The 26,599-nt window shown below is 39.8% G+C and overlaps 1 protein-coding gene across 14 annotated transcripts in view; it reads right to left on the minus strand.

Annotated features, from left to right (window-relative positions):
* The window catches only part of LOC105234143 (probable serine/threonine-protein kinase DDB_G0276461), a 412,380-nt gene that overhangs the window by 122,222 nt on the left and 263,559 nt on the right, over positions 1 to 26,599 (minus strand). The gene's annotated exons all lie outside the window — the stretch shown is intronic.

Raw genomic sequence — 26,599 nt, forward strand, 5'->3', positions numbered from 1 at the left:
AAAAAAATTGTATGGAAAAAATTAACTTTTTGAAATAATCCAATTTTCCGACTTTTCCTCACGAAAAGCATACAGGTTTTTTTATTTCTAAACCTTCCCTGATTCACACAGATTTTTCTTGCCGTAAAAACCATCCTTGAGCCTCAACGAACATTTTAAAAAAAGAATTGGCAAAATTGGTCCTGGCGTTTTTGAGTTATGCGCTTACCAACACATTTTGCGATTCATTTTTATATATAAGATGTATATAATAATAACATTTTATAATATATGTATATAATAATAACATAATTATAAATATATTGTGCTTTTTATAAACACTGGTTTTTCTTTTTAAACTCTCGCGCGAATGTGAGTGTAAGTGGAATAATTTAAATTCAGTGGTTGGTATTTCCCAATAAATTAATAAATTATTACATAATTATTCATTCCTTCGAGCCAATCCGAATGGCGCTATTGGTTTTGTCCAGAAAAAATAAAAAAAAAGACAACGCAAGCCACAAAATAAAACAAATCAAATATCAGTGCAGTGCGGTGAAATACAGTGACGAACAAAAACAAGAAAAAAACAAAGTCGTGTTACACATTAAAAAACAAAAACTGGTGCAATGCGGTGAAATGACAAAATAATAACTAATAGATGTTATGTTTTTATATACAACAAAAGTCAAAAAAAAAGTATAGTGGAGCAAAACAAAAATAATGTGGTGACTCGTCAAAAAAAAAAATCAAATATCAGTGCAGTGCGGTGAAATACAGTGACGAACAAAAACAAGAAAAAAACAAAGTCGTGTTACACATTAAAAAACAAAAACTGGTGCAATGCGGTGAAATGACAAAATAATAACTAATAGATGTTATGTTTTTATATACAAAAAAAGTCAAAAAAAAAGTATAGTGGAGCAAAACAAAAATAATGTGGTGACTCGTCAAAAATATATGCATATATGTAAAGCTGCGGAGACAAAAACAGAAACTTACAAAAACAAAATACCCAAGACTTTACAAACACAAAAAAAATTAATCGGGCGCGAAATATAAAAACTCCTAAACATTAAAAAAATAAAGCAAAGGAAAAACCAAGAATTGGTAGTCAAAGCGCATATTAACATTTAATTATATATTCTCTATTCAAAGACCAAATCGGCACATTTTCAGCAATACCCCTTGTCCTTGTTAATATACAAGCAAGCAGGATTGCAACAACATTTTAAGCATATAACCTATGCACATAAACACGCACATATCGTGCATACTCAAAGGCCATTAACCTTTTGCTTTCTCTCATTATCGCCCGTACACTCGTACGCTAGCATAAACTAACGACTGCGAAGCAATAAATAAAATAGAAAGAAAACAAGAACAGACTAATAGCACAACTATTAGGAATACGAAGCAATAAATAAAATAGAAAGAAAACAAACAAATTAATTGCACAACTATTAGGAATAAGGGAACACCTGTTCGTTAGTTCGTACATTGCGTATACAACAAAAATACAAGATTATAATAAGGAAAACGAAATACGCGTTCGTTATTCGATACGTGTGTATACAACAAACATACAAACCGCTTATCTTAAAGATTCAAACGTATTTATTGTTACCAGAAATACACTGAGAGATTTTTTCTTTCTCATATTTTCTCACATTCTTACCTATTATCTAAATGAACAGAGATTCTAAGGAATCTAAATCGATACAATATCTGAAAGTACAAAAAATGATTTCTGAAGAAAAGAGCCCATGTACACCTGCTGAAGCTACACGCTCAAAGCAAGGTGCTACAAAGAAAAAAAAAATTAAAGACATTTCATATACTAAATTTGTTGCTGAGAGTGAGAGTCTAATTCGATACTGGACTCGATTTTCATCTTCACCGATTCACGATAATTCTGAATCGGTATTAGAAATCAAAAAAGAAAATCTAGGCAATTTCTGGACACGTCTCCAAGCTGCGTATAATTCAATTCTAGAATCTGACGAATCAGATCTACCGGAAAATTTTTCGGTTTGCTCCAAATACGAAAACTGCTTAGTACGAGGAAAAGAGAGCTATGATCACCGATCAATTGAGATTAATTAAAGCAATTACACCTACTCCACAACCGAGAGTAGAGCTGCCACAAATTCAAAGCCAAGAGGCGAGTTCAGGCGTTCACCTTAAAGTGCCAGCATGTGATACAGAAATATTTCACGGAGGTTATGAACAATGGCCGTCCTTCCGGGACATGTTTACGGCCGTGTACATAAACCATCCTCAATTATCACAAGCTCAAAAATTGTATCACCTTCGATACAAAACAATAGGTCAAGCAGGCGACAGTCAGAATTTCCTCTGGCAACGCAAGTCTTAAAAACACAAACGTATGTAGGCGATATCCTGTCTGGGAGCCACAGTCTCTCACAAGCATACGAGTCCTTATCACAAGTGATAAAGGCCCTCAACACCGCAGGGTTTCCTCTAAAAAAGATCAGAGCTAATCACCCAAAAATCTTAAAAAATATACCAAACGATAACAAGTTGGATACTAATTTCCTTATATTCGAAAAGGAAAGTATAATAAAAACACTGGGCATCCAAAGCAATGCGATATCGGACCAGTTCTCATACACGACAGAGTCCATAACCGCATTATCCGCCATAACAAAGAGGCAAATTTTATCCTCAATGGCAAAACTTTTTGACCCCGCAGGATGGCTTTCGCCAATTATGATACAAGCGAAAACCCTGATCCAAGAATTATGGCTAGATGGAACTGACTGGGACGAACAAGTGAAACCTCTTCGCTTAGCAAAATGGTCCCAGTTCGCTAATAATTTGACCGTCATTTCGCAGATACAAATTCCACGGTGGGTAAACTATTCCCTCGAATACAAAGTGAAACTACACGGCTTCTGCGATGCCTCTGAAAAGGCATATTGTGCCACGTTATATGTGCGCACACAAAGCAACACCACAACCATAAGCCAGCTACTAGCGGCAAAAGCAAAAGTAGCACCTCTAAAAACGATAAGTTGACATCGACTTGAACTCTGTGGCGCTCTGCTACTAGCATAGCTGGTTTCCATAGTGCAGACCCCCATGAACATTGCCAAATGCAAATTATATCTATGATCCGATCCCGAAATCGTTCTAGCCTGGTTAGAAAAGCCACCACACTCGTGGAAAACATATATTTCTAATCGAACCTCTCAAATACTTGACCTAGTAGGAGCAGCCACATAGCGACACGTAGCCAGTGACAACAATCCTGCTGATCTAAATACAAGAGGGCAAACCCTGGATCTTGCCATCACCACTCTCTGGTGGAATGGCCGCCGATGGTTAACCGAATCTACAGATTCTTAGCCACAATCGGCAATGCGCAACATAATCGCCCCAGAAAGCCGAAAAATCGACACCTATCATACAATAGTGGATGATAATGAAATCCTTGAACGATTTTCATCGTTCCCTCGAGCCCTCAAAGTAGTCGCATATATGCTCAAATTCATAGAGCAACTTAAACTTAAAGTTAAAGGAGTAACTTACATCCATTGCGATACAATGACGCACCAGGACTTACAAAAAGCAAAGGTCGCGCATATCGCATCAACCCGAACGCGCTACTTCAGTCGCGACATATCATTACTCAGAAAGTCGAAGCCGATTGATAAGAAGAGCTCACTCTTAGTTCCAAACCCATTTTTAGACACGAAAGGTCTGCTTCGTGCCAATTATCGGCTCGCTAATTCAAGAAGTATCCTTTTGCCATATTATTCCTGAATTATATCCATATATTAATGTTGCACTCCGAACAGCTCCTCATGCAACATATGGTACGCAAGGAGTATTATATTCCCCGTCTTAGGCCCCAGATCAGAAAATGCATTTTCATGTGCAAGATCTGCACTATGCATAAGCAAAAAATGAGAAAGCAGATTATGGCAGCACTTCCATCGACAGGTGTCGATTTTGCTGGGCCTTTTCAAATAAAGGCGTCCATGCTAAGATCTCCCACTTTCATGAAAGGCTATGTGGCTGTCTTTGTATGTTTCACGACAAAAGCAGTACACCTTGAGCTGTGTGCTAATGTGACGACGGAGGCTTTTCTCGCGACATTTGCTCGCTTCGTTGCTCGACGTGGCTTCCCATCAAAAATAATGAGCGATAATGTCAAAACATTCATAGGAGCCCAACGAGCCACGGAAAAACAGTTTGTGGAGTTCTTAAAACAAGTGTCCCATGATATCGTACAAAAGTACGCCCTTCAAGGTATCAATTTTCAAGCGCTCCTCATATGGGTGGTTTATGGGAATCAGCTGTAAAGAGCTTCACATCTTATTTCAAGAAGCTAGGCGGCAGCTATAAATTTAATTATGAAGAATTCACGACATTATTAGCTAAAATTGAAGCCGTTCTCAACTCACGGCCGCTCACAGCGCTATCGCAAGATCCCTCCGACTTCACAGCCCTAACTCCAGGGCATTTTCTCAAAGGAGTACCCATTCTGGCCACACCTGAGCCAGGCGTGGAGTCGCTATCCTTATTAAATAGATGGGAAAGAATTAAAATTTTCCATCATAATTTCAGTAACCGATGGAAAGAAGACTATATAAAGGACCTCCACAAGAGGTACCGATGGAACAGTACAGAAAATGTGCCAAAAGTTGGAGATTGTGTCCTGATTCATGACGATTCGCCTGCCACCTACCGAATGGCGGCTGGGCCGCATAGAGAAGCTTTACCCATTTATATATATATATTAGGGTGGGTCATTCTGAGGCAACCTTTTTTTTTTCAACTGAAAAACAGGCTCAAAACTTTCGAAAATGTGAAAACAACGTCACTCAAAAGATGAGCTCTTAATATTAATGTTAAGAGGTGCCTCTTTCAAATTTTCTGTTTTCCATATAAATAACATGGAAAAAAAACATTTTTTTTTGTGGTGGTTATTGTGCGGAGCTTATTATATGTGCACGCGATGGCTGCCAGTGGGGATGGTAAACTCGATTCCCATTCTACTCGAGAATCGAGTTTTCTCGTAAAATAATCGATTTTTTGTAATCGATCTTCAGTAGTCGAAGTCGATTAAGAATCGATTCTTGACATTCGAATATTTAAAATAACACTCCAAACCCATGAATGTACCTCGGGCAACCTCTGCCAGATTTGTATGCGGCCGCATCACACCATGTTGCACCGTACTACTCGGAACGACCCAAGCCAACCTCCTGCCGGCCGCAAACGCGGCGCAGTACGACGACCGCCATTAAGCCTGGAAATACGGTCCCGTCGAACAATAGGGCCATCATCACCCCGTGCCCGGCGGCCACATAACGGGGCGTCAATACGACGCCAGTAACAACGACATCCTACTTCAAAATGTACTCGTAAAAAAGAGGATTTAAATAAAGCATGCAGCAAATGTGGAGGAAATCACACTGCTAACTATATAAAGATTTGAAATTGAATTTGTCACAGGGCATTCAATCACGTCTTAAACAAATGTTGAATATTCCCCCTAATAAAAATATTGAAATCCCCGTCCATATTTCAAAACCAGTAAATCCTAAAGACAACGCTGCACAAGGGAGCTATGCAAACGTAGTGAAAGGCAATACTGCACAAATGCAATTGCCCCAAAACCAACCAAATGAAAGCGTTGAAACTATGATTTTCAACCTTACCCAATGTATGACACATCTTACGGCTTCAATGCAAAATATGATTCAAGAGATTATCAACTCACAAAACCAAATCTTACAAACTGTTTTAAGTAAAAGATGAGTGTATTGAAGATTTGTTTATGGATTGCTAACGGTGTTAATCAACTCAAACTGGAACTTATTAGATTTCTGCATGAAAATAATATTGATGTAGTGCTATTGTCTGAAACTCATCTTACGAACAAAAACAATTTCTTTATATCCAGATGGAAAGACACATGGAGGAACAGCAGTGTTGGTTAGAAGACGTCACCACGCATTAGAATCTTATGCCACAGCACAATTACAAGCTACATCAATAGCTATAAAAAAATCTCCGCGGGGACTTAAACCTGACGGCCATATGCTGCCCACCTCGGTTTAAAATTACAGACATTCAATTTAAAGACTTTTTTGGAACACTAGGCCATAGATTTCCAGCAGGTGAAGATTACAATGCAAAACACATGTATTGGGGCTCACGACTAATTAATCCGAAAGGACGACAGCTGTATCACACTATTATGAATAGGCACAATAACCTTGAGATAATATCTCCTGGTAAGCCGGCATATTGGCCTAGTGATCGTAACAAAATACCAGATTTAATTGATTTTGCTGCATTCAAAAATTTAGATAAATCGCACATAACAATTGATACATGCCTTGACCTATCTTCTGATCACTCTACTGTACTAATAAAGATATGTGAGCTACTTATTATTGTTGATCCAAAAGTGGGTCTAACATCTGAAAAAACGAATTGGCTAAAATATAAAAAATGGGTTAGTAGCCACATTAATATTGAGCACAAAATAAATGCAGGAAGAGATATTGACGAAAGCATAAGAAAACTCTAATAGAGAAATTGAAAAGCTTGTAAATGAAAAAAGGCGTGCGAGACGGCAATCACAGATAAATCGCTCCCCTTCCACTCAGCTTCAATTAAAATCTGCTGCACGTAAATTAAAAAAATCACTTAAACGTGAGGAAGAATTCAACACTGAAATATATAAAGAAGCTGTGTCCAAATTCAAGCAAGCAAAATCCAATTTGGGAAGCCAAAAAAAAAAAAGAAAATGGCTAATTGTCTTGCAAATCACCTAGAAAAGGTATTTCAACCTAATTGCCCAAAGAACCACTTTGAGCTGTCTAGCTTACCCAACACAGTTAACGAGTCACTCGATTCTTTTAAGACTTATCTTTCTGAAATTATTAGAATAATAAAAGAACTTAACCCAAAACAGTCACTAGGACATGATAATATTACGCCAAAAATGCTTATTGAGTTACCAAATATTGCTGTAAAAGTGCTCTCTTTGCTCTTCAATGCAATTGTTAATATCGGATACTATTCTAATTCATGGAAAAAGTCGCAGATCTTGATACATAAACCTGGAAAAGACTTAACAAAGCCGTTATCATACAGACCAATCAGTCTTCTACCCTGTCTTTCTAAAATATTTGAAAAAGTGTTACTATCAAATATGACTCCTTTCCTCCAGGAAAATAATATAATAGTAACGGGTTTCGTAAGAAACATAGCGCGATAGAGCAAGTAAATAGAATTACTAACGAAATAAGAAAAGCATTTGAGTACAGAGAGTACTGTTCACCTATATTTCTAGACGTGGTTCAGGCGTTTGATAAGGTGTGGCATGAAGCTCTTTTATTAAAAACTTTGTACCTTTAGAATTGTATAAAACATTAGAGTCTTATTTAAAAAATAGACAATTTATGGTAAAAGTGGGAGATTTCATATCGGATGAACGACACATAAGGGCTGGTGTACCACAGCGCAGTGTTCTAGGCTCAATTCTATACATCGTATATGCTGCAGATCTTCCAACAGCTAATAATCGATTAACATCAGCTTTTGGGGATGACACAGCTTTAGTGAGCCGTAACAAATGCCACATAATATCATCAAGAATATTAGCCGAGCACTTAAGGTCTAATAGCTATTAAGGTAAGCATGTTACATTTTCGCTAAGACCAAAAATAATTTAAATTGGCTTTTCAATAAAAAAACTCCAAACTTAGCCTAAATAGTCAGGAAAAGCTAAAAATGACTCATGGCGATCTTTCTGCACATCGATTGAAAGTTGCCGCTAGGCTGAGTAAAATGCTATCCAAAGACCATATTAATACTGCCTACATTAGGACGGAGGGAAGTGATTGGACCTCCTCGGCAAAAGAGTCTCTGGAGGTACTAATTACAACACACTTCCCCGGGAGTCAGCAAACACCTTCAACGAGGGTTCAACCGGAACCACCGGTGAACGCAGCTGACTATCGAAGCCAAATAGTAGACAAAAGGAAAATCAAATATGCCATAAATAGTTTTGCACCATTTAAAGCGGCAGGTCCTGACGGGATTATGCCCATAATGCTGCAGAAACTGGTAGAACCAATGGTTCTAAGGCTTGAAAATATATACAAAGCAAGCATTCAACTATCTTACATCCCAAGAAGTTGGAAAAAGGGTAAAGTTGTGTTCCTTCCGAAACCAGGCAGAAGAACACACGAGAATGCCAAGGATTTTAGACCTATAAGCCTTACCTCATTTATGCTGAAGGTACTAGAAAGGCTAATAGATATACACGTAAGAACAATAATGGCGAAGAAGTTATCGAAGTCCCAACATGCGTACATAAAGGGCCGATCAACCGAAACCGCCCTTCACGAGGTGATAAGTGTGATTGAAAAATCACTACACCACAAACAATACACCATGGCTGCTTTTCCAGACATAGAGGGCGTCTTCAATAACATAGAAGTAAATACGATAATTAATTCTCTGGCGCATGGGGGCATAGATGACACTGTGTGCAGATGGATACTATCGATGCTTGAGAATAGGAAGATTATAGCTTCAAACGGCGCTGCAACACAAACAAGTTATGTGAGTAGAGGGACGCCTCAAGGGGGGGTTCTCTCTCCGCTTCTATGGGTTGTAGCGCTGAACGAAATACTCCTCCAATTAAACGGTGGAGGAGTGAAAGCAGTAGCGTATGCAGACGATATAGTGTTGTTGGTATCAGGTATGTTTCCTTCAACAGTCAGCGAGATTATGGAAAGAGCACTTCGTAGGTTAAACCTATGGGCTAAAAGCAATGGTCTAGGAGTTAACCCGAACAAAACAGAACTGATGCTATTCACTAGCAGAACCAAAATACCTCAGTTTCAACTTCCGGTACTAAACGGCACAACACTCACTCTATCCCCAACAGCTAAGTATTTGGGGGTGGAGATTGACGCCAAACTGTCCTGGAAAATAAATATAGAAAAAAGAATAAACAAAGCATACCTACTATACTTGTAAGAAAATCGTCAACAAGAATTGGGGCCTCAAACCAAGTATAATCATGTGGATGTACACGGCGGTCATAAGACCCATACACACATATGGAGCTCTGGTATGGTGGCCAGCGCTAAACAAACAGTACAACATTAGAAAATTAAATGGAATACAAAGAGCAGCATGTGCGGGTGTTACGGGCGCAATCAGGTCATGTCCGACTGATGCGCTCAATGTGATCCTGCATCAACTACCAATGGACATTTTTATTCAAAAAACAGCAGCTATTGCGGCGATAAGAATAAAAGAATTGGGAGGTTGGAATCAGCAGAACTACGGACATAGTGTAATCCTAAACAAGCTCACTATTAATAAATCAGACTACATGCTCCCAAAGTTGGATTTCAATAGACACTTCCAGGTGAGGATACCATCTAGACGAGAATGGAGAAGAGGTTCAATTGCAGAGGAGGGTACCACCTCAGTCTATACCGAAGGGTCCAAAATGGACTGCGAAGTGGGCACGGGGGTATTCTCCGCTGATCTGGGCATATCTCTCTCTATACGTCTACCGAACTCGGCTAGCATCTTCGAAGCAGAAGTACTAGGCATAGAAAAAGCATCCGAAGTTCTATTAGAAAACCAGGGGAATATACATAAAGCTACTATATTTACGGATAGCCAGGCGGCCCTCCTGGCATTGTCTTCACCCATGACAAAATCCAGTATAGTTCACAAATGCAAGAGAGCACTAAGCTCAATAAAAGACAAGCTCCAGCTAAACTTGATCTGGGTTCCCGGCCACAGGAACATTTTCGGTAACGAAAAAGCAGATGAGTTGGCAAAGGCAGGAGCTTTCCTCAATGAATCCGAGGCGGAGCTCATACCGAGCCCGCTAGGATCGATCAAAGGAGAGATCAATAGACAATTTCAACAAATTGCTAACAACAGGTGGAAAAACATTACAAAATGCGTCATAACTAAACAATTATGGCCAACATACGACAGGAAAAGAACCAACGACCTATTAAATAGTTCAAGAAAAAGTATTTACAGAATAACAGCTACCACAACAGGGCACTGGCCATTTGGGGAACATGCATTTGCATGAACATGCAAAATGGGTATGCCCTACAACGACATCTGCCGTGGCTGCGGAGTAGCAGGGAACAAGGAAACAATCTTCCACTTTCTCTGCGAATGCCCAGCTCTGGCACAGATCCGACACAAAACACTCGGAATCCACCAAGCACCAAACCTTGAATGGATTTCCACCAAAAGCATATCGGACATAAGTAGTTTCATCGACACCTCAAAATGGTTTGAGAGAGAAGGTGGAACGTAACAGCAGATACAGGAGGTTCTACGAATAGTGTACCAAAATGGCACATCAGTGCTAATTGAGCCCGATAGGGCTGCACTCCTACCTACCTACCTACCTAGCCTAAATAACAAAGTTCTTTTATATAACGCGGTCATAAAGCCGACTAATCCTATCCAAAATGCTTAGAACAACCACCTGTTCACCATGGTACATGCGTAATGAAAATATCCATAAAGACCTTGGTATTTCTATGGTAAAGAAAGAGGTAGAAGACAGCACAATTAAATATATATCTAAACTCCGAGATCACCCAAACCCGTTGGTTACTACTTTGGTACATTCCTGCAATCAAACACCCCTTAAAGGAAGAGATATGTCCACGTACTAAGGAGCAACGTATCACCAAAACAGCTCAATCACTTGCTTGAGCTTGTCTAGTTTTTAAATAAATTAAAGATTTTATATCTTATTGTTAGGCTTTTAAAACCAAAAGCAGATTCAATAAATAAAAAGATTTTGCAAAAAAAATAGTTAAGTGTTCATTCCGAAGTGTACGAGATATGTTCCTTTCAGATGAGGGGTTATATTGTTGAGACTGCGGTTAGAGTTATTAAGTAGGATTAAGCTGTTGTCAATCTCTTCGATTTCTTCATATAGTCTGCATTACTGAAGTCACACAGCGATTCTTTGCCCTTAGGTAATTTATAAAAACATTTTGATTCTCTTAAATTAATGGTGTATTTTTTTTTACAAATTTTTATATTATTGGATATTTTAAAATTTTTTGGTACTTTTAACATACAATAGAATTTTCAGACAAAAATATTTCATTTATTCCTAAGTGAACTATTTATGTTTTAATAGTAGTTGGTTGCTTCTAATTCTAGAATTTTTACAATGTAAACTATTACTGTTTTATTATGTAAGATGGATACTTCAGCAAGCTCTAACATTTCTTCGACTGGTGGAGTGTTACATTATTTTTTTAATGTTTTTGTAATTATATTTCGTGTAGAAGATAAGTATTTATTATATTCAGATTGGCCCATTCAGTTGCATATTATTATTTCTTCTTTTATTGGTCTGACTTGATTTTGGAAACTTATTGCTACCTCATTATTAAGCAAATTATCTCTTCTGTTTGTATTTTTTAACATATTTGAGATTGTAGTTAAATCGTTTATTCTGTTCTGTAATTGTTTATTTATAATGACTTGGTCGTTATTGGTTGTGTTAAGGGTATTGAGATTTTTTTGTATTGTTAATAGCTTATCATGATCTGGTTTAGTTCGACGGCATTGAAAAGTTAGTGTATTTAATGCATTGAGTGATTGTACTATTTCGTGAGTTAGAGTATGACAGAGATAGCTTGTTTAAAGATATTTAATGGTGTGTTCGCGGATTTTCAGAAGTTCGATTTCTATTTGCTGAAAATTGTTAAGATAATTAAGTGAATTAATTTTATGGATGACGTTTGTAATTTCTCTATTCCTTTATAGATTTTAATGTTGTATGCGTCCATATAGTTCGTAATGTCGAAATTTGCCTTTACGATTGGAAAGATTATCCTAGAACAATGAATTATAAAAGGTTCGAAATATTGTGTTTTGTTTTTGTTTGTAGTTTTTTATGCCTGATACATTTTTTTCTCGTTATTAGACGTTTCAGCTGCAGCAGGCTGCAAGCGACATCTGTCAAATTTTAAAATACAGCTGCCTCAATAACTGTGTCATTAAGAACATTAGTATTTTAATATTTGACAAATGTCGCTTGCAGTCTGTCGCGCTCTACGTGTTCAGAGCGTAACTGTTTTTAAAGTAACGATTTATATTTGAATATTTATGATAGTTATAAAAAAAACAAACGCTTAAGTTTTTTTGAAGCTCTGAATGAAAAAACACTTAAACAAATTTTTGCTTGTGAGCGGCATTTTTCTAATAAAATGCGTAATGCCAAAAAATTTAGTCCGAGAGCCGTTCCGGACATTAATTTTATTATTGAGCCATTATTTAACGCTCCAAATTCTTTTTTGAAAATACTATTGAAATGGGAGTAGAAGATTTTTTTCCCCAAATGGGAGGACCTGCCTCAAATGCAAACGGTGCGTCGAGGCAGCTGCTTCCGCATTTAGAGCCTCAGCCACTTCTTGAGCAGGAGCTACTAAAGAGTAGTGAAAAAGCCGCGCAAAACGGGTAGGGGTCTGACAGCAGGGACAGATAGAAAAAAAAATTGAGGGAAGAGAACAGGATTTTAAAAATAAAATTAAATGAAAAAGAACAGGAGAATAGGAGTTTAAAAGCTCAGTTGGTCCAAATGGCAACTGAATTAGAAAGATGTAGAGAAATGTTAAGAAGTAGTTCATTTAGGAAAAAGTCAGATCCTCTTGAGATAGTTTGCAGCAAAGTTCCTCCTCAGTTAGGTGCTTGTATTAGGAGTAGTTTTTAAATTGTAATCGCCAAAATCACGGTCGGCGATATGATAGTTTTTTTTTTAACTTTAGCTTTGGGTGTATTTTTTTTTTCACCAATCGCTTACCGCTACCTAAAGCACCAACTTAGTTTTCTCTCGGAAAATACGTTACATAATTTTGTCGCAGATTGCCCTCGTTTCCCAGATTGAACCCAAAGCAGAATAAAGACTTTACAAATTAGGAGTAAGGGGTTTTCTTTCGAACAAAAGTTCATATCAGTTTCTTGTGATGAAATGTCACTGAAACGTCAATTTGATAGGGTGATAGGTCTTGAAGATTATGGCGATGAAAATCACACATCTAGAATAGCCACAACTGCAATGACCATAATGGTGGAAGGTATAGGTGGGGAACCTTAGTTCCACCCGTTAGCTTATTTTTTTGTTAGAGGGAATGTCCACAAGAAATATATTCTTGAAGCCATTACCCAACTTCAAAAAATAGGGCTAGTTCTTTTCGATTTTGTTTGTGACCAGGCTACCAATTTTCAAAATTTAGCTAATTTGTTAGGTGTTTCAATGTCACGGCCTTCTTTCAACGTTAATGGAAAGGACATATGTTTTTTTTTTACGATAGCTCCCATTTATTAAAATGTAGTCGAAACTGTTTACAAAATATGAAAAATAAAGTTGATTTTAAAAATAGTCGTGTATGTTGGTCAAATATAGTCCATTTTTATAAGCAGAACTCTAAGTCGAGTTATCGGTGTGCGCATAAATTAACCGATGTTCATATTTACCCCAATACCTTTCAAAAAATTAAAGTTAAATGCGCGTCTCAAGTGTTAAGTAATACGGTCGCTTCAGGTATGCCATTTCTTTACAGCTTGGGAGCTTTAAGCTCAAATAGTATGAGCTTTATTAATACCGCGGATTTCGTTTCTTTTTTCAATAAATTATTCGATATCTTTAATAGTAGTTTCACTGAAGCCATTGTACCCACTAAACAAGTTTTTATAAGTTTCCCAGAGCAAAACCATTTTTTTGATGAGGCAGAAAAGTTTTGAAAACAATTCGGGTCGTAGATGAGTAAGGAAACAACACAACAAATAATATCAATTTTATCAAGGGGTGGTTAATAAATAGGAGGATGGAGTCATGTGTAGAAGTTCACGCATGTGAGGAAAGTTCTCTGATCGCCATTCACTTGGGAGTGGCCAGAAACGATTCTTTTACATATGACTCAAGCAGCTCACGACTTCCGGTCTTTGATCAAGTATCCTCTGGGTAGCCTAAGAACATCCGTTTGAAGGCGAGCTAAAGTGAGAGGCGAAACATCCCCTGCATAGGGTTGTGCGCTGGGTTTGGGACCCGCCACGTAAAAAAACACCCCCAATGAAAAAGCAAACACAGCGTCGGATGAGAGACCCCCCTTTTGATGACGACCATGGCAAACGAAATAAGGACTATGATTTGAGGGCATGCACCTGGAATGTCCGGTCCCTTAATTGGGAAGGTGCCGCTGCCCAGCTGGTTGATGTCCTCGTGAAAATAAAGGCTGACATCACCGCCGTCCAAGAAATGCGATGGACGGGACAAGGACAGAGACGAGTAGGTCCTTGTGACATTTACTACAGTGGCCATATAAAGGAGCGCAAGTTTGGTGTTGGATTCGTGATGGGAGAGAGACTCCGTCGCCGAGTACTCTAATTCACTCCGGTGAATGAACGTCTAACCACAATCCGCATCAAAGCGAAGTTCTTCAACGTATCGCTGATTTGCGCCCACGCCCCGACGGAAGAGAAGGACGATGTGACCAAAGATGCCTTTTATGAGTGCTTGGAGCGCACTTATGAGAGATGCCTCCGCCACGATGTCAATATCGTGCTTGGCGACTTCAACGCCAGGGTGGGCAAAGAAGTTATCTTTGGCACTACGGTCGGTAAATTCAGCCTCCACGAGGAAACATCCCCAAATGGGTTGAGGCTGATCGATTTCGCCGGGGCCCCAAATATGGTTATCTGTAGTACTAGATTCCAGCATAAGAAGATACATCAAGCTACCTGGCTGTCTCCGGATCGAAAAACCACCAACCAGATCGATCATGTTGTGATAGACGGAAGACACGTCTCCAGTGTTGCAGATGTGCGACTCGGACCACTATATTGTTGCAGCCATAATTCGCACTCGCCTCTGTGCAGCAAAAAACGCACGCCAACAAACACAAGGAAGGTTCGATGTCGAGAAGCTGCAATCACAACAGACAGCCGAAAGATTTTTCACTCGGCTTGCTATCCTGCTCTCTGAGAGCACTCGTCAACAACTCGGTATAAGGGAACTGTGGGACGGCATTTCAAACTCCTTACGTACACCTGCAACCGAAACCATTGGTTTTCGGAAAGTGCAAAAGAACAGCTGGTACGACGAGGAGTGCCGTGCCGCAGCGGAGAGAAAACAGGCTGCCTACCTCGCAACGTTACGATCGACCACAACACGTGCGGGATGGGATAGATACCGAGAGTTGAAGAGGGAAGCGAGACGCATTTGCAGACAGAAGAAGAAAGAGGCCGAAATGCGTGAGTACGAACAGCTTGATAAGCTGGCCGACAGGGGTAATGCTCGAAAATTCTACGAAAAAATGCGGCGGCTTACAGAAGGTTTCAAGACCGGAGCATACTCCTGTAGAACTCCCAAAAGTGATCTAGCCACCGATGCCCAGAGCATACTTAGACTATGGAGGGAACACTTCTCCAGCCTGCTGAATGGCAGTGAACACATAACACCAGGAGAAGGCGAACCCGATTCCGAATCGATGACAATGGAGCAGACGTTCCATTACCCGGCCATGAAGAAGTTTAAATAGCAGTTGCCCGCCTGAAGAACAACAAAGCGGCAGGGGCCGACGGATTGCCGGCCGAGCTATTCAAACACGGCGGCGAAGAACTGATAAGAAGCACGCATCAGCTTCTTTGCAAAATATGGTCGGATGAAAGCATGCCCAACGATTCGAATTTAAGTGTGCTATGCCCAATCCATAAAAAAGGAGACCCCACAATCTGCGCCAACTACCGTGGGATAAGCCTCCTCAACATCGCGTGCAAGGTTCTATCGAGCGTATTGTGTGAAAGATTAAAGCCCACCGTCAACAAACTGATTGGACCTTATCAGTGTGGCTTCAGACCTGGTAAATCAGCAACCGACCAGATATTCACCATGCGCCAAATCTTGGAAAAGACCCGTGAAAGGAGAATTAACACTCACCACCTATTCGTCGATTTCAAAGCTGCTTTCGAGAAGGAGCTGCCTTTATGCCGCGATGTCTGGATTTGGTATCCCTGCAAAACTAATACGGCTGTGTAAACTGATGTTGAGCAACACGAAAAGCTCCGTCAGGATCGGGAAGGACCTTTCCGAGCCGTTCGATACCAAACGAGGTTTCAGACAAGGCGACTCCCTATCGTGCGACTTTTTCAATCTGCTACTGGAGAAAATTATTAGAGCTGCAGAACTGAATCGAGCAGGTACAATCTTTTATAAGAGATTGCCTTTTGTACAGCTGCTGGCGTATGCCGATGATATTGATATCATCGGTCTCGTATCTTGGAACCAGCGTAAACACCACCAACAATGTCAGCCTGGAAATCCAACGCAGGATTACTCTTGCCAACAGGTGCTACTTCGGACTGAGTAGGCTATTGAAAAGTAAAGTCCTCTCTCGACGAACAAAAACCAAACTCTATAAGTTGCTCATAATTCCCTTCCTGCTATATGGTGCAGAGGCTTGTACGATGACAACAACCGATGAGTCGACGTTGCGAGTTTTCGAGAGAAAAGGTCTGCGAAAGATTTATGGTCCTTTGCGCGTTGGCCACGGCGAATATCGCATATACGACGACATTGACATAGTTCAGCGAATTAAAAGACAGCGGCTACGCTGGCTAGGTCACGTTGTCCGGATGGATGAAAACACTCCAGCTCTGAAAGTATTCGACGCAGTACCCGCCGCGGGAAGCAGAGGAAGAGGAAGACCTCCACTCCGGTGGAAGAACCAAGTGGAGAAGGACCTGGCCTCGCTTGGAATATCCAATTGGCGCCACGTAGCGAAGAGAAGAAACGACTGCCGCGCTGTTGTTGACTCGGCTATAATCGCGTAAGCAGTGTCTACGCCAGTAAAGAAGAAGAGGTTAATAAATATTAATAGTTTAAGACGATTGTGGCGATTGCTGTCACACTCAGGATTTCCTTACCTTAAGTCAAGACGACTATGTCAGGACAGCTTAGAACATTTTTTTGGTCAGATTAGAAGAAGTAGGGGAGGTACTAGAGTTACACCTTTCATGTTCTTTATTTCATTTAGGAAGTCGTGAGGTTTTCGTTACGTAAATATCGTAACAAAAGGTAACTGCGAGATGCCTTTAGAACCCGAAAGCATAGTTATTTCAGAACATAGCCGTAATGTTCTTTTAATGTGTGCAATAATTCCGTTTTAAGTGACCTTTCTTGGCAGGATTTCCAGGGTTTACCGCGGCCCGAACACTCCATTGTTAGATCCATTACTTTAGATAGTAGTTTAGAAATTAACTTTTTAAAGGAAAATGCTTTTAATTATTTTTGCGGCTACCGTTATTTGGAAATTTTTAAAATGCACACATGCCTTCTGCCATTTCCTTATTTAGGAGATGAAATTCCTTCCGATGAATTCATCTTCATACACCAAAACCAGATCGATACATGCAGCCTGAAGAATTTGTTGCATTTATTAATAATTTAGAAATAAAATTTATTGAGGAATTTGACAAAAATTGTCATAAAATAGGCGTAGAAGAAATTCATTTTACTAAATTAAAAGATATTAGCCCCTTCTTGTGTTGTGAAGACTGTGACCCAAAATTAGTTATTGCTCTATTTATTAGAATTACAATTTATTTTGTGACAAGATCTTTAAATTAAGATTTATCTCTACCCAATTTAAGGAATACAATTTTGTGTGTTTCACATTAGTAGTTTTTATCTTCTTTTTTTAGTGGTTGCAATGAGCCAAATATTTAATACAAAAAAAGTTTTTTTTAAGCAGATTCGCATTAAGAGGCTCTAAAGTTAGAACGATAAAGATTAAAAAGTTTTTAATTACAAATTAGAATTTTGGGCCTAAATATTGGTATTTGTATATACGTTTATTTTTATACTTTTAAGTATTATATTAATATTCTGTGAAATGGAGTGATATTGTTTTTGTTAATTTTTTTGTACTATATGAATTGTTATCGTTTTGTTTTTTTTTTTTTAATTTTTTTATGTAAATAAGTTTTTAATGGGTGATATAGGCCTACTGGAGAACCGAGCACCAAAAAATAACTTCGGTAACGCGCTCTTTTGCATACCTCATAGGTGGTGTGGAAAATGCGAATTGGGTGTTTTATTTGAAATGCCCAAAAAATAGTTTTTTTCTGATCTGGCTACTATGAAAAATGGCATAAAAAACGTTAATTTTGAGGTTGGACATCCATTCATTCTTGCAAATACATTCAGAAGAAAGCTCACCATCGAGAAATCTAAAAACAGGGCTGCATTTTGTTATGCATTTCACTACATAAACAATATCTAAACATCAGTAAATGATAAGTGCGAAATATTGCACACTATGGCGGATTCAAACCTATTAATAAATATATATCATTAATAAATAAATTCCTTTCATATTAAGAAGCAATACGAGTATATATAGTTTTTGTTATTTGATAAAATAAATTTGTCTAGTATATACTACCTCAATATATATAGCACTGCGTTGCTACCACGAAAAGATTTTTTCCTGCTTCTACTGTGCAATGGCCGAAGCTTACGTTTTGTCAAAGAGTTACACATAAAGCGTTACAGACTGAAAGCGAGATCTGTCAAATATTAAATACACACGTTCTTATGGAAACAGTTATGTAGTTGGCAGCCGTATCAATAACTGTGTCCTTAAGTGAGTAAGTGAGTTTGACAGATGTCGCTTGCAGTCTGTCGCGCTCTATGTGTTCAGAGCGTCAACGCATCGCAGGACTGACGCCACGAAAAAGCGTCACAATATAGTGTTATTGGTAGAAAATCTGAGCTGTGCCGAATAAGATTTCCCATCGTCGCCAGAAGACGCTTGTTGGTGGTGGTAAAGGCATGCTCGCGGAGATGTAATGGTGTTTGCTTTAAAGAATGAAGCGAGTTTACCTGTTGAAAGTGCACTTGCGGTCATGAATGAAAATGTTGTTGTTTGCTATAAATTTAGACTTAGGCTATTTGCCTGCCATATTGATTTGTGACGCCATTGATGCTATTTGAGACGATTGTTGGACAATGTATATGTATGTGGTTTTTTTGAGTGACATATTCACATGTGTACGCATATGTATGTGTACAATATTTTTTGGGCAATGTCAAACAAACATTTGTACATACAGAGCGTTATCTTATATCTTACATATAAAAAATGAAACGCCTTTTTTGTATGTCCGCGCATTACGCCCGAACCACAGCCCGGAAAGACGTGAAAATTTGCACGGGTATTCTTTTAGTTCTGAAGAAGGTACTAACGGCGGCCTCAGGACGGACATAAACTTCTTGCTATCATTTTATTTTAAAAGTCACAACAATTAATAAATAAAAAAAATTATATTTCAAAACATGACTGAATAAGAAAAGTGCATAAGACAAATATTCCTGAAGCCTTGCACAGAACAATACAAAATTTAAAAGGAAAGTTCAAGTCTGTGTTTTATTAAGTCTAGTGTCTGGGTTTTAGCCGTCGATTTTGAAATTTAATTCGATGAATGTTGGACAAAGCATTACCATATGTTTAGACATAGCGTGTTAGACGCGCCCTCTTCTGCTCTACTCCTAGACTTTAATGTGCACGCGACGGCGGCCAGTAGGGATGGTAAAATCGATTCCGGTTCTACTCGAGAATCGAGTTTTCTCGTAAAATAATCGATTTTTCCAATGTCAAGAACCGGTTCTTAATCCACTTCGACTACTGAAAATCGATTTTTAAAAATCGATTTCGAGTACCTGCCAGCGTCCGTTTTGATGCAACACGAACAACCGGCTCTTCGGCAATCACGATCGAGTGAACGGTATGTCAGTTCATAGCGTTGCGGCGATTGTTTGAATCGATGTGAAACTGCGGGTAAATTACGAGTACAGCAAATGACAACAATTTTCTGCTGGCTTGATTTCAATCATATGTGAATGTATATACATATGTTGGATGGAGTCATGTGTAGAAGTTTACGCAAGGGAGGAAAATTCTCTGATCGCCATTCACTTGGAAGTGGCCAGAAACGATTCTTTTACATATGACTCAAGCAGCTCACGACTTCCGGTCTCTGACCAAGTATCCTCTGGGTAGCCAGAGAACACCCGTTTGAAGTCGAGCTAAAGTGAGAGGCGAAACATCCCCTGCATAGGGTTGTGCGCTGAGTTTGGGACCCGCCACGTAAAAAAACACCCCCAATGAAAAAGCAAACACAGCGTCGGATGAGAGACCCCCCTTTTGATGACGACCATGGCAAACGAAATAAGGACTATGATTTGAGGGCATGCACCTGGAATGTCCGGTCCCTTAATTGGGAAGGTGCCGCTGCCCAGCTGGTTGATGTCCTCGTGAAAATAAAGGCTGACATCCCCGCCGTCCAAGAAATGCGATGGACGGGACAAGGACAGAGACGAGTAGGTCCTTGTGACATTTACTACAGTGGCCATATAAAGGAGCGCAAGTTTGGTGTTGGATTCGTGATGGGAGAGAGACTCCGTCGCCGAGTACTCTAATTCACTCCGGTGAATGAACGTCTAACCACAATCCGCATCAAAGCGAGGTTCTTCAACGTATCGCTGATTTGCGCCCACGCCCCGACGGAAGAGAAGGACGATGTGACCAAAGATGCTTTTTATGAGTGCTTGGAGCGCACTTATGAGAGATGCCTCCGCCACGATGTCAATATCGTGCTTGGCGACTTCAACGCCAGGGTGGCAAAGAAGGTATCTTTGGCACTACGGTCGGTAAATTCAGCCTCCACGAGGAAACATCCCCAAATGGGTTGAGGCTGATCGATTTCGCCGGGGCCCGAAATATGGTTATCTGTAGTACTAGATTCCAGCATAAGAAGATACATCAAGCTACCTGGCTGTCTCCGGATCGAAAAACCACCAACCAGATCGATCATGTTGTGATAGACGGAAGACACGTCTCCAGTGTTTTAGATGTGCGTGCGCTCCGAGGTCCTAACATCGACTCGGACCACTATATTGTTGCAGCCATAATTCGCACTCGCCTCTGTGCAGCAAAAAACGCACGGCAGCAAACACAACGAAGATTCGACGTCGAGAAGCTGCAATCACAACAGACAGCCGAAAGATTTTCCACTCGGCTTGCACTCCTGCTCTCTGAGAGCACTCGTCAACAACTCGGTATAAGGGAACTGTGGGACGGCATTTCAAACTTCTTACGTACAGCTGCAACCGAAACAATTGGTTTTCGGAAAGTGCAAAAGAACAGCTGGTACGACGAGGAGTGCCGTGTCGCAGCGGAGTGAAAACAGGCTGCCTACCTCGCAACGTTACGATCGCCCACAACACGTGCGGGATGGGATAGATACCGTCAGCTGAAGAGGGAAGCGAGACGCATTTGCAGACAGAAAAAGAAGGAGGCCGAAATGCGTGAGTACGAACAGCTTGATAAGCTGGCCGACAGGGGTAATGCTCGAAAATTCTACGAAAAAATGCGGCGGCTTGCAGAAGGTTTCAAGACCGGAGCATACTCTTGTAGAACCCCCCAAGGTGATCTAGCCACCGATGCCCAGATCATACTTAAATTATGGAGGGAACACTTCTCCCGGCTGCTGAATGGCAGTGAACGCACAACACCAGGAGAAGGCGAACCCGATACCCCAATCGATGACGATGGAGCAGACGTTCCATTACACGACTATGACGAAGTTCGAATAGCAGTTGCCCGCCTGAAGAACAACAAAGCGGCAGGGGCCAACGGATTGCCGGTCGAGCTCTTCAAACACGGCGGCGAAGAGCTCATAAAGAGCATGAATCAGCTGCTTTGTAAAATATGGTCGGACGAAAGCATGCCCAACGATTGGAGTTTAAGTGTGCTATGCCCAATCCATAAAAGATGTGAATGATTAAAACCCACCGTCAACAAACTGATTGGACCTTATCAGTGTCGCTTTAGACCTGGCGAATCAACAACCGACCAGATATTCACCATGCGCCAAATCTTGGAAAAGACCCGTGAAAGGAGGATCGACACACACCTCCTCTGCCTTTATTCCGCGATTTCTGAATTTGGTATCCCCGCAAAACTAATACGGCTGTGTAAGCTGACGTTGAGCAATACCAAAAGCTACGTCAGAAGCCGGAAGCACCTCTCCGAGCCGTTCGATACCAAACGAGGTTTCAGACAAGGCGGCTCTCTAACGTGCGACTTTTTCAATCTGCTGCTGGAGAAAATTATTCGAGCTGCAGAACTGAATCGAGCAGGTACAATCTTTTATAAGAGTGTACAGCTGCTGGCGTATGCCGATGATATTGATATTGATATCATCGGCTTCAACACCCGCCCGTTAGTTCTGCTTTCTCCAGACTGGACAAGGAAGCAACGCAAATGGGTCTGGCAGTGAACGAGGGCAAGACGAAATATCTCCTGTCATCAAACAAACAGTCGTCGCACTCGCGACTTTGCACTCACGTCACTGTTGACAGTCATAACTTTGAAGTTGTAGATAATTTCGTCTATCTTGGAACTAGCGTAAACACCACCAACAATGTCAGCCTGGAAATCCAACGCAGAATAACTCTTACCAACAGGTGCCACTTTGGACTGAGTAGGCAATTGGCAAGCAAAGTCCTCTCTCGTCAAACAAAAACCAAACTCTATAAGTCGCTCATAATTCCCGTCCTTCTATATGGTGCAGAGGCTTGGACGATGACAACAACCGAAGAGTCGACGTTGCGAGTTTTCGAGAGAAAAGTTCTGCGAAAGATTTATGGTCCTTTGCGCGTTGGCCACGGCGAATATGGCATTCGATGGAACGATGAGCTGTACGAGATATACGACGACATTGACATAGTTCAGCGAATTAAAAAACAGCGGCTACGCTGGCTAGGTCATGTTGTCCGGGTGGATGAAAACACTCCAGCTCTGAAAGTATTCGACGCAGTACCCGCCGCGGGAAGCAGAGGAAGAGGAAGACCTCCACTCCGGTGGAAGGACCAAGTGGAGAAGGATGCACGCACATCTAAAACACTGGAGACGTGTCTTCCGTCTATCACAACATGATCGATCTGGTTGGTGGTTTTTCGATCCGGAGACAGCCAGGTAGCTTGATGTATCTTCTTATGCTGGAATCTAGTACTACAGATAACCATATTTCGGGCCCCGGCGAAGTCGATCAGCCTCAACCCATTTGGGGATGTTTCCTCGTGGAGGCTGAATTTACCGACCGTAGTGCCAAAGATACCTTCTTTGTCACCCTGGCGTTGAAGTCGCCAAGCACGATTTTGACATCGTGGCGGGGCATCTCTCATAAGTACGCTCCAAGCACTCATAAAAAGCATCTTTGGTCACATCGTCCTTCTCTTCCGTCGGGGCGTGGGCGCAAATCAGCGATATGTTGAAGAACCTCGCTTTGATGCGGATTGTGGCTAGACGTTCATTCACCGCAGTGAATGATAGTACTCGGCGACGGAGTCTCTCTCCCACCACGAATCCAACACCAAACTTGCGCTCCTTTATATGGCCACTGTAGTAAATGTCACAAGGACCTACTTGTCTCTGTCCTTGTCCCGTCCATCGCATTTCTTGGACGGCAGTGATGTCAGCCTTTAGTTTCACGAGGACGTTCATTCACCGCAGTGAATGATAGTACTCGGTGACGGAGTCTCTCTCCCACCACGAATCCAACACCAAACTTGCGCTCCTTTATATAGCCACTGTAGTAAATGTCACAAGGACCTACTTGTCTCTGTCCTTGTCCCGTCCATCGCATTTCTTGGACGGCAGTGATGTCAGCCTTTAGTTTCACGAGGACATCAACCAGCTGCGCAGCGGCACCTTCCCAATTAAGGGATCGGACATTCCAGGTGCATGCCCCCAATTCGTAGTCCTTATTTCGTTTGCCATGGTCGTCATCAAAAGGGGGGTCACTCATCCGAGGCTTGTTGTTCCTTTTCATTGGGAGTGTTTTTTTTACGTGGCGGGTCCCAAACCCAGGGCAGGGATGTTTCGCCTTCTCACTTTAGCTCGCCTTCAAACGGATGTTCTTAGGCTACCCAGAGGATACTTGGTCAAAGACCGGAAGTCGTGAGCTGCTTGAGTCATATGCAAAAAAATCGTTTCTGGCCACTCCCAAGTGAATGGCGATCAGAGAACTTTCCTCACTTGCGTGAACTTCTACACATGACTCCTCCCCTATAAAAGACACCCTGTAGTTCGGCTGGTGTCAAGCGATTACCAGAGCGCGATTTCTACTAGCGATTTCATGCATTACCGCTAGATAGTCTTTTCGCTAATGATTTGTAATGCAACGAGGCATCGAATCTGAAAAAAACCCACCCCTAAAAAACGAAACTCAATGCGTATATGAAATTGCAATAACAACATTAATCCGATTGAGCGAAAAGTGTGTGATTTTTTTTGCGAGCAGATCAAAATTCAACAGAAATTTAGTGTCCCGTACTATTCCTGCAGAAATTCGCAGGAATTGTAGTTCGATCGGTCGCTCAGTCTGCCGTTGTCATTTTTACACTAAATTGTTTTGATCTTGAGTGTCAATTGTAGTTGAAGAGCAGTCGAAAAAGGTCAATAAAGAACAGACATTCCTTAAATAAAAATAATTTATTTTAGTGTTGTTAGTGAAAAAATTAAAGTCGAATAAAAAAACAAAAAAAGTGAAGTATAAAGTAATTTATGTATAAGGTATACATTAATACCATAATAATCAATCAATATAATATTAACGTTAAAAAATTTTACAAGTGAGATAAAACAAATAATAATAATAAAGAAGTTATAATAATAAAAAATAAAAACAAATGAAGGTAGCTAAAAAAATTGTAGGTAGGAGACATCTGCGTAGACTAGTAAAGAATGAGAGGTACAGGTGCGTTGAAAAGTTTAGAAGTGCTACTTTGCAGGATTTTATGCCAGAAAAATCGGTGCCCAATGTGCAAATAGCTAATAATTTACAGGAAATGGAAGTAGAAGAAAATTTAAATGTTTTTGAAGAAGATTATGGAAAGAGTTTCAATTTAAATGAAGAATTAAGAGAATGTTACATAAAACATAGAGTTTCACGCGCATGTGCAATAAACTTGATACAAATTCTGTTACCTGTAAATACGTATTACTAAATATATTATAATATATATAAATATCTTCAATAAAATAAAGCAGTAAAAAACGATTCATTAACATGAAATCTAGTGATAATAAAACTAAAAAAATAACAATAATAGTAATAAGTAACAAATAAAATAAAAATAAAAAATAAATAAATATAAAAATATAAAAATTGCGAAATAAAAAGTAATAAATTACAGAAGGCAATATGGATGGTCCGAACCCAAAACGAATTAAAAAGACTTGCTACAATCAAGTATATACAGAAAAGGCATGTAAATGCGAAGATAAGGAAGCTTTAAAGGCTTTCTTCGAAGGTAAAGTATAAGCTGCCAACAAGTATATTCCTCTTTTCATTCATATATATTTTTTATTTCTAGAACTGATGGAAAGAAAAATGAGCCAAATTTCTGCACAGTACCAAGTGCTCCTAGAAGAAGTAGCGCAGCAGAAAGTCATCATTCAGCAGCTTGTGAAAGAACGCACCCACGACTCATCGATAATGAGAGAATTTCCAATTAAAAACAAAACAGATTTGGGCCGAATTAATGAAAATATAGAAGTTCGCGGAAAGAAGAACTACGTAAGTAATATTTTTTCTTTCGATTTCCTTATTTAAAATACGTTTCAGTAAATTTCGATTTTTTTTTATTTTTACCGTTTCAACCCTTTACTTTCTTGCAGATCAAATGTATGACTCAAATTCTCCAGGGTTCTAGTGTGGTGAAAAACCTGAAGAATATTATAACAGACGAATTGGCCATGCAGTACAATATTGATGGAGTGTTGGGCAAAGATTCGCTCAAAAGCTTTACAAATTTTTTCGACGCCCTTATTGGTAAGAACAGGACAAGCTTTTTAATTAAAACAGTTAATCACAAATATATTTTAATTATTTTAGAGTCCATTCCTACCGGGATAGACGCTGGATCGCCAGAGAATCAACTGCGCCAAGCCCTTCAGCGTCAAACAAACGCGTAATAAAAAAAAATCATTTAGTAAATAAAGAAAATAAATGATTAATAAATAACAATATAATGTAAGATAGTACATATTTTAAAACTACTAAGTAAGAAAATAAATTAAAAAATACATATGTATAATTGAATTTAATAAATCTATTGCTTTGAATTTCATAAAAATTTCTTTTATTTTCGTAAAATTGAACCAGTAGAATCGCTAGCGAGTTAGAATAAATGAAATCGCTATCGATTTTGAATTAGTCAAACCACCTGTAATTTCGAATTAACGAAATCACTAACGGTTTGGAGTTAGTCAAATCACTAGCCATTTTGAATTATTGAAAACGCTAGCGATTCTGTATTAGCGATTCACTAACGATTTTGGAACTAGTCATTTCACCAATGACTGGTAATGTAGCGTCGCCCCGCTCGATTACTCTCGTAGGACATTGCAATGTAAAAATCGTTAGTCAAATAACATTGCGAGTAATCGGGCTGGAACTGGTTCTAATGATTAGGAATTAGTCA

Source organism: Bactrocera dorsalis, chromosome 6, assembly GCF_023373825.1.
Source record: "Bactrocera dorsalis isolate Fly_Bdor chromosome 6, ASM2337382v1, whole genome shotgun sequence".
Classification (NCBI taxonomy): Eukaryota; Metazoa; Arthropoda; class Insecta; order Diptera; family Tephritidae; genus Bactrocera; species Bactrocera dorsalis.